The 9,907-nt window shown below is 33.0% G+C and overlaps 1 long non-coding RNA gene across 1 annotated transcript; it reads left to right on the top strand.

Annotated features, from left to right (window-relative positions):
• On the top strand, positions 889-2,970 carry LOC110270460. The gene is made up of 4 exons (XR_002360000.1): positions 889-1,015; positions 1,160-1,493; positions 2,195-2,313; positions 2,526-2,970. It is a non-coding gene; the product is annotated as an uncharacterized LOC110270460 (long non-coding RNA).

Raw genomic sequence — 9,907 nt, 5'->3', positions numbered from 1 at the left:
GATTATAACTAATTGTGTTGAATTGTGCATAAGTGAAACGGCTAACCAAACTCATATGAATTGCAACCATTCACCCTTGTATTTTAAGGTTGAAAAATTTGATGGCTAAGTCATGATTCTTTGCTTGCTTGAAGACAAGCAAGAGCTTAAGTTTGGTGTTGTGATGCATGAGCATCTTAAGTACTTTTCATTGGCATTTCTTATAGAAAAGTTATGACTTTTGTTGGGTAATTATATGATTTTGAAGGTTATTCTATTAGTACTTTGATTTCCTTAGTTTCATGATTATTGTAGAAAAATATTAGGAAAATAGAAGCAAAAGTACAAGGAGAAACCCCAGTATGCCATGGCTTGAGGCTTGCTGCGAATTTTCTTTTTAAGCCCAACAATTTTGCACTTAAAATAGAAGCAATCTTGCAACCTTTCATATTTGAAACTCACCCATCTTGGGTTTGTTGCCCTTGTTAAACCAGAATTCGGTTTGAATAGGCTGGGTAATGTTGATGGCAGCTCCGAACCTTAGAAAATTTCTTTTTGAGGTTCCATATTTTATTGGATTTTTCACTTCTCCTACTATTCCGATCAACTCTTCGATGGTCTTTGCCGTTTCAGCCTTTAGGTGTTCAATAGGGATACCATGGACTTGCACCCAGAACTCCATTTGATTATGGCTCACATCCAAGATGAATTCTCCATAGAGCCATTATTGTAGGTTTAGCAAATTCCCTCTATTGCATTTCACGGATCATTATTGAAAAATCTCTTTCCCGTTCTGCTGTCCTTGAAGTTAATGAGAACCTTATTCCTTCCCACTTATGAGATAGAGACATCTATGAGATTACCCCACATGCCCAATATTGAATTTTTTATGATTTTGAACTTGAGCTCTTTTTTTTTTTTTTGTATTAAAACGGGGTTATGAAAACCCAAGAAACAAAGACCTAAATACAAATTAAACGGGATAAGGTAGCCCCTGTTTCATCATCACTTATGATACTAACTAAATCTAAAGGAGGTAAATCTCAAAACACAAAATCATCATCTAAACTTAAACTCTTTTTTGCTAGGCAATCAGCACATCTATTGCCTTCTCTATATATTTGTACAAAACGTAAATTCCAATACTTTCTTTTTCACTCATTCACTTTTCTAATTACAGGATTTGGATGGGAGGCCAATTTCTTTCCTCCGTTGAGTCCCTGAATAACCGCCGCAACATCTACTTCCACTACCACTTTTCTGAAGCCCATCGTCCATGCAAGCTCTAATCCCTTAACCACTCCCCATAATTCTGCTGTGAACGCCGTCGCTTCTCCAATTCGATGCGAAAAACCAGCGATCCACTGTCCTTTATTATTCCTCAGAAGATCGCCACATCCACTTCTGCCTGGGTTTATCTGTGCAGCCCCGTCTGAGTTCAACTTCACCCATCCCTCTGGAGGCGGCTTCCAATTGATATGCTTCTCTATTCTCCTTTCTTGGCGGCCAACCTGGTAAGACCTCTCCATAGCTTCTTTAATTTTGTCACTTGTTTAATTATTTCTGTTTGTAGGTTGGGTGGTCTCTTGTAGTTTTGTTCGTGAATTTCTCTATTGCGCCAATACCATAGTCTCCAAGTAGTTAGAATAAAGATGGCCCTCCACTCAAAATTCTGATTATTACCTATCTGTTGCCTGAAATTGACTTTCATCCAGTTTTTCCAATTGAGATGGAAAAATCTTCAAGTTTCTGATGTTTTAATAAGTTTTATCCATATGGTAGAAACTTTAGGACAATCCCTTAAAACGTGCATAAGATCTTCTTGACCCCCCTTTTACATAATTGACATTTCCCATTTTCTCCAAATAATTTTGTCTTTCTATGATTTGTCATGACTCTATTATGCATAGTTGTCCAAACGAATACTTTTGCTCGCTGAGATCCCTTCCAACTCCATAACTCTGTCTAAATAGTTTTAATCTTTTCTGGCCAATTTGAGAGACTTTTGTATGTTGTGTTAACTGCAAAATCCCCATCAATTGAAAGCTTCCAACCCAACTTTTGTATGCTGTCTTGAGCTCTTTGTCTGTAATGATCTTGCCAATTAAGTTGAAGCATTTTGGTTTGAAGCCAGGACTGGAAGTTGTTCAGGTCTTTAGTTCCATTTTTTTTTTTTTTTGCTCAGGTTTTACTCTAAACTAATCTTTGGATTCAGGATCGGCAACAACATTAAAACAGTGCACAATGGGCCCAGCCCGAACCTTTGACTTGAAGAGCAAATTGTTGATAAAGCATGGCAACAAGGGAAAAAAATAGTGGCCTTCTGACGTCAAGGTGATGTTTAATTTATCTAGTCATTGAAACATTTTTACAATATTGAGAGAATTATTATTATTATTATTAAAATAAAAAGTGCGAATCTAATTTCCACCGTAAAAGATCTGAAAAAGCAAAAGCTTAAGATATTGTCACGTATATTTTGGATTTTTCTTCACAGTTATGTCTTTTTTATGTTTTTCAATCTTACCATTTACCAACCATAGCAGAGAGTGCTCAACGTAACATAAAAGAAAAGAAAAGAAAAGAAATAAGAAGAAGCATCCATGATCCATGTGCTGAGATGTAAACACTAATCAATCACAGTAACGAAGAAAAGCTACGCAACAAGCACGCAAAGATTTGACAATGACACTACGACCACAACAACCAATTCTTTTGCTCAAATATCACTCACTATGCGCATCTTGTTAGAATGTTAGAACATATAGCATATATAATGAAATTAAGTTCTTTACATACATGTGTTTTATGTTTATATAAAAAATCAAAAGAAAATTATTTTCATGTTAATTGAAGAAATTAATTAAAAGTCATTTTAGATACTAACAAATTTGTGATCAAATGATAACTGCAATTCAATATGATCACTGCCAGATTATATATATGTACTAATTAAATAACATTTATGTTCATTATTTTGAATATTATTTTATCGAGGAACAACTAAAAATTATTAACTATATTAGATGTATACTAAAATTAGTCATTAATTAGTGTAAGATACATAATAAAATATAAAATATATATTAAAAATAAATTAAATTATATATATCTGCATAAAAATATATAATAATTAATTTTAGTATATAAATAATATTTTTGAAAAATTATAATGATGGAAAAGATGATCCATATATGTCGTGTACTTGGTTAGCATGCATCGGACACTATATATGGATGCCTTAAGGTCATGTATGTTGTCTTGGAGTCTGTTATAAATCTATAATGTTTAATTTCAAATGGCCATGCATGTTTTTATTTTGTAAAAGTATAGGATACCAAAATATATTATTTGTCAATTTAATAATAATTAATTATTATATTTTAAATATATGTATAAAGAGATATATTCAGAAAATATATCTATAAAAATATTTTTATTGGACATAGTTATAAAAAAAATATTTTTTTAGACACATCCACAAAGACACTTTCATAAAATACCATTATAAACAAGAGTTAACAGAAATTGGCAGAAATGCTATTGGTAACATAGCAAGATTGTTTTATTTTTTCTCGAAATCTAATATATCCAAAGTCATTTTCATCAGTTTCCTCACATATATTTCATATTCTGGAAATGGATATTCTCTATTTTTTTTAACAATTGAGGGAGTAAAATGTGATCTCTCACTATTAGTTTTATAAATGGAACCAACAATAAATATGAGAGAAAAAATAATAAAAAATTAAATATCACATTTTACACTCTTAATTTTTTTTTTTTAACAATTAAGAGGATCCATTCTCTCGTATCCTCTTCGATCTCTTAGCTTGCACCTCCTTTTTTCATTATTCTACTCTACCATTAAGTAGCTAGTAGAAAGGAAAATAGCATTATGATGACTATGCAGGTTTTAATAAATGGTTAACATCTGTTGAGTTAAGAAAATAAATAACACTTTGATAATGATAAACATGTTAATTGAATTAATAAGTCAAGTGAATTTTTGATTATGTGGACTAAATATGCAGGCCCAAATGAATATTATTGCAGCTCAAACAATTGAAATAAAGGAATCACAAGGCAGATAAATGCAAAGTGATGAAACCAAGATTAAGCCTAATGCTAATAAAATAAAAGTAAAGCAACCTAAGTCTTGTTAAGCTCACTTCGGGTAAACAGCAGTGAGAGAGAACTTCACTTTTGAAGTTCAAACACTAAAGAAGAAAGGAAGAGAAACTAAATCAAGAAAATAATGTTCAATCAAATTAATTAAAGGCATGTTAAGTAAGTTTAGAGGTTCAAAAAGAAAGTGATGGTTGAATTTTTTCTGTTGTGAATCAATGCTTTACATTGTTTCTTGGAATCAAAACATATTTTTAAAGGTGTGAATTTGGAAATCTCATTGAACAAGCCACTAGTTGCTGCTACAATTTTTTCAGTTAAGTCCAAAATTAAATTTTAAATCCCTGATTTTTGGGTTGATTGAAGAAAGAGAAAGAAGGATGACATGTGATTCAAGAATCAAGAAGTTGATTTTGAAAGAATTCTAACCATGGCTTAGAATAAGGTACAAAAAGAAAAATGATTCTCATTAGAGCTCAAGGAGAGAGAACCCGAATGAGAGAATAGAGAAAAATCTCACAAACAGAATTTGAAGTCTTGGAAGTACTGCACTTACACTAAAGGGAGCACTCTGCCAAGATGAAGAATAACGTTTTGAGTTTAGAAGTTGAGTTCAGTGCATAGAGTTAAGGCTGTGAATCATCATCTCCTTCATATTTTACTGTTTGTATTTTCTATTTCAATGTATATCTTTCTTTTGGTTGTATTTCTATGTTGTATTAAGTACCTGTGGGTATCCCTTACTAAGTTGGGTAAGCAATTAGTGTGTCTAGTTTAGGTAGTTGCATTACCAAATCAAGTTTACGTTGAAGCTTGATGAGTCTCAAATAGGATTATGTTGAGTCCTAGAGAATTTGTGTATGTAATACTTAAATAATAGTGAAAATTTCACAAATATTGTGGTAGAGACTGGATGTAGGTTGTATTGCACAAGGCAACTGAACCAGGATATATGGCTGTGTCATCTTCTTCTTCTTTGCTCAATTCTGTTTTTCCGGTTTTATGAGACAAAACGGAATTGTTTCCTCCATAATTCACTGCGCAGACTAAATAGAAGCCAAGTTATAATTTCTGGTTTTAAGACTTAACTAATCAAAGCTAAAGAAGGCCATAGATTCAACCTCATTCTCTAAGCCTTCTAGAACCTTCAACATTATTGTACTATGATCAAGGTTCTGAGAATTTGACTGATCATCAAACCAGTTTAGTTACTGATTTATTAGTTCAATCGGTCTAACAGTGATTTAACTAGAAAAATCGTTTTAGAATAAAATAATAAATAAATTATAAATAAACATCTTAAAATATAATTATAATCTAATAATATATCTTAAAATATCTTTTGAATTTAAAGCACTACATAAAATGTAATCAACCAAAGTCATATACAACAACAACAACAAACAAACAAACAACAACAAAACATTGTCCCACTAGGTGGGGTCGGCTACATGAATCAAATGACGCTATTGAGCTCTGTCATATATCATGTCTACAGAGAGACCGTTTACATGTAGGTCTCGTTTGACCACCTCATAGATGGTCTTCTTAGGTCTTCCTCTACCTTTCACCTCTTATCCATCTTCCATCTCATCCACTCTCCCGACTGGGTGTTCTGTCGGTCTTCTTCTCACATGTCCAAACCACCTAAGACGCGATTCTACCATATTTTCCACAATGGGTGCTACTCTAACTCTCTCCCTTATATCTTCGTTCCTTATTTTATCCAATCGCGTATGACCACTCATCCATCTCAACATCTTCATCTCTGCTACACTCAGTTTATGTTTGTGCTCCCCTTTGGCCGCCCAACACTCCGTACCATAAAGCATAACCGATCTTATAGCAGTGCGATAGAATTTACCTTAAAGTTTTAAAGGTTTGTCGCATATAAAACCAGATGCACTCTACCATTTTGACCAACCTACTTGGATCCTATGATTTACATCCTGCTCAATCTCTCCATTATCCTATATGATGCACCCAAGGTATTTACAACTTTTAACTTTTTGTAGGATGTTTTCTCCAATCTTCACCTCTATATTAGGATTTTTCCTTCTCAAACCGAACTTACATTCCATATATTCCGTCTTTCTACGACTTATACGCAGATCGTACACTTCTAGAGCTTCTCTCCATAAGTCCAACTTCTTATTTATGTCTTCCCTCGACTCTTCCATAAGGACGATATCATCGGTAAAAAACATGCACCATGGCACAGGCTCTTGAATGTGCTCTGTGAGTACTTCCAAGACTAATGTGAAAAAGTATGGACTTAAGGATGATCCCTGGTGTAATCCTATACCAATAGGAAATTCCTCTGTCACACCACCTTGAGTCTTCACACTAGTTGTGACCCCATCATATATGTCTTTAATTGCACGAATATATTCGATCCTTACTCTCCTCTTTTCTAAAACCTTCTATAAGACCTCCATTGGCATCCTATCGTATGCTTTTTCCAAGTCAATAAAAACCATATGTAGATCCCTTTTATTACTACAATACCTCTCCATTATCCTTCTTAACAGGTATATCGCTTCGGTGATGGATTTGTCTGGCATAAATCCAAATTGGTTTTCTATTAATTGTGTCTCTTTTCTCAACCTCTGTTCTATTACCTTTTCCTATAACTTCATGGTATGGCTCATGAGCTTGATCCCTTTATAGTTTCCACAACTTTGTATATCCCCCTTATTCTTGTAGAGAGGTATCAATGTGCTCTTTCTCCACTCATTAGACATCTTCTTTGACCTTAAAATCTCATTAAAAAGCTTGGTTAACCACTTGATGCCTTTTCCTCCAAGGCCCTTCCAAACCTCAATCGGGATATTATCAGGTCCTACTGTCCTGTCATTTTTCATCTGTTTTAGAGCTTCTTTTACCTCGAAGTCTCGAATCTTTCGATAGTAGTCAAAGTTTTGATCTTCTTCTCTTGTCCATAACTGACCAAGGCTCAGAAGAGTCTTATGTCATTCATTAAATAACTCGTAGAAGTAGCTCTACCACCTTCCATTAATCTTCTCCTCTTGAACCAGCACCTCTCCATCCTTATCCTTTATACACTTAACCTGATCCAAATCTCTCGTTCTTCTTTCACGGCTCTTTGCGATTATATATATACCTTTTTGTCCTTCCTTCGTGTAAAGATTGGTAGAGACCCTCATATGCTCTTGTTCTTGCTTTACTTACAGCCAATATATATATATACCTTTTTCCCCTTCTTTCGTGCCCAAAGACTGGTAGAGACCCTCATATGCTCTTGTTCTAGCTTCACTTACAACCATTTTTATCTCTTTTTTAGCTGTCTTATATTTTTCCCAATTATCTGCATTGCAGCATAAAACCCACTCTTTAAAGCACTCCCTTTTTATCTTTATCTTTTCTTGTACACTCGCATTCCACCACCAGGACTCATTATCTATTGGTCCTATTCCTTTAGATTCACCAAAATTTTCTTTTGCTGTTCTTCTAATAACTTCTGCCATCCCTCTCTACATCTCTTCTGCGCTTCTATTCCCATCCCACTTTATCTCTTCTCCTACCTGTCTTAGGAAGTTTCTTTGTTTCTCACCTTTCATCCACCACCACCTCATCCTTAGATTTTTCGTATGATGTCTTTTTCTCAACTTTTGCTCAACACAAAAATTCATGACGAAGGATTTTTAAATTTATGATTTTAAACATTGAACCAAACTGTTTTCATCGTTAGTTTCCGATTGAATTAGTTTGATTGGCTGACCCAATTCAATTTTCAAAACCATGACTATAATAAAATATGATCGACTCTTAAATATGCGTGAAATGAGTTGTGTATTTAATTTTTCTATTGGTTTGACTTATATTCATTAACGGCGGTCACAATTTGTTATTCGACGTATTAGCTAGTTTTTTTATTTTCGTATAGACAGTTTTTTTTTTATGCTATTTTTTAATATTTTAAAATTTATTAAGAATCAAATTTTTGATTCAGGTATAAAATTTTGATATTATGTCATAAAATTAATCGTTTAAGAGTTGATAAAAAAAACAACATAATTATATTTCTAACAAATAAGAATATGAAGAACTAAGTTAAACATGTTTATTCAGTTATGCATAATTATAACTCTGACAGAATTATTTTGAGAACATTGAAATGTAATTACCAAAATATCAAAAAGTAAACACTCAAAAATATAAAACTTTTTAAAAACAGAAAACCTTCAGTACTTCAAACACCGTCTTTAAGGCGAGAAGAATATCTGCAAAAAACATTTTGATTAGTGTATATAAGTGATGATCAGTGAATGAGATGAATCGTGATATTAATCAGTTATAAAATGAATCGTAATACTATAATTTGGAGTTTAAGATAATGAATAAATATTTATAATCTGACTATGCATTAATAAGTCGAATTATTATAGCTCATTACTCGAGTGTCTCGTTCGTCAAATTATAACGGACACACCAGAAACAAAAGTGAAATTTGACTAAAATATTAGAAAATACAAGTTTTTGGTTCTTGAAGGAGGGTGAGAACCCCAGCAAAGAAAATCTTATAGTGTTGTTGCGGGAGTTAAATCTTAATTTGGTCTTTGAAATTTAGTTTGATGCTCAAAATGACTCCACAATTTCGTTGGTCTCCATTAGAATCCCAAATTTGTAATTGTGGTTCCAATTTGCCCCTGCGATTATTTCCGTCACCAGAATGCTGATTTAATGCAATTGCATGACACGATGGACAGTACTTAAACGACGGCACATTGATTTTGCGCCCAAATATTTTAGAAATCACATCGTTTCAGTTTTTTGTGAGTTAAAACTCTCTTTCTTTCCACTACGACGATCATAAATTGCCAAACATCAAGAAAACTCTTACACTACGTAGTTTTCAAAGGGTTTGTGCGCGAAACCAATGCGCCGTCGTTTAAGTAGTGTCTACCATGTCATGCAATTGCGCTAGATCAACATTCCGGTGACGGAAATGATCGTAGAGACAAGTTGGAGCCACAATAATAAATTTGGAGGTTCTAATTGGGACAATAAAATTGTGAAAGTCATTCTGAGCATCAGACCAAATTTCATGGGACAAATTGAGATTTAACTCGTTGTTGCGGCAACAAAATTATGTGATGTGTGCTAAAAAGTGACGAATTAATAATAAAAGAATCATTTAACAAAGCCGAGTTATAATAAAATCCTTCAGTAGTAACCAATTAAATTAAAGTTGTAAAATTTAAAGACTTAGCTTGTTCAATTTAATGAGATCTAATTAACATGCATGAATGAATTAATTAATGTCATCCGATCCATGCATTATTTATAATGAACCCACAGATCATATAATATATAATTGAATAATCGAGTTGTACAAGGAACGAATATGAAATCAAACATACTTTACAAAATTGTGATACAATTTGAACTTAAATCATGTGTTCGTCGACCCTACAATCTATCTATTCTTGAGTAGACAATCATGAATCATTATTTTTTCTTTAGCGTGGAACCCACTTTCATTATTCATATTGCATTGTGTCTCTTTAATTATGGTCACGCATTTAAGAATTGAGATGATGAGACGACCCCTGACTTGGACCATTATTTGTTCCAAGCTACGTATCTCATTAATATTGCAACATACATCACACTCTTTTGTCTTTGACTTTGGACAAAGTAAATCATTAATTATAATACAATCGAATTGATATAATATTTCTCCCTTACTACTACGTGGAACTTTAGTGCATTCTTTCTCATTTCTCATTTCCTATTAAAATTAAAATTATTATATTAAAAAATAATGTAGCTTAA

Source organism: Arachis ipaensis, chromosome B03 (genome assembly GCF_000816755.2).
Source record: "Arachis ipaensis cultivar K30076 chromosome B03, Araip1.1, whole genome shotgun sequence".
Taxonomy (NCBI): domain Eukaryota; kingdom Viridiplantae; phylum Streptophyta; class Magnoliopsida; order Fabales; family Fabaceae; genus Arachis; species Arachis ipaensis.
Note: the sequence above shows the minus strand (reverse complement) of the source record. Positions and strands in the feature narration are given on the sequence as shown.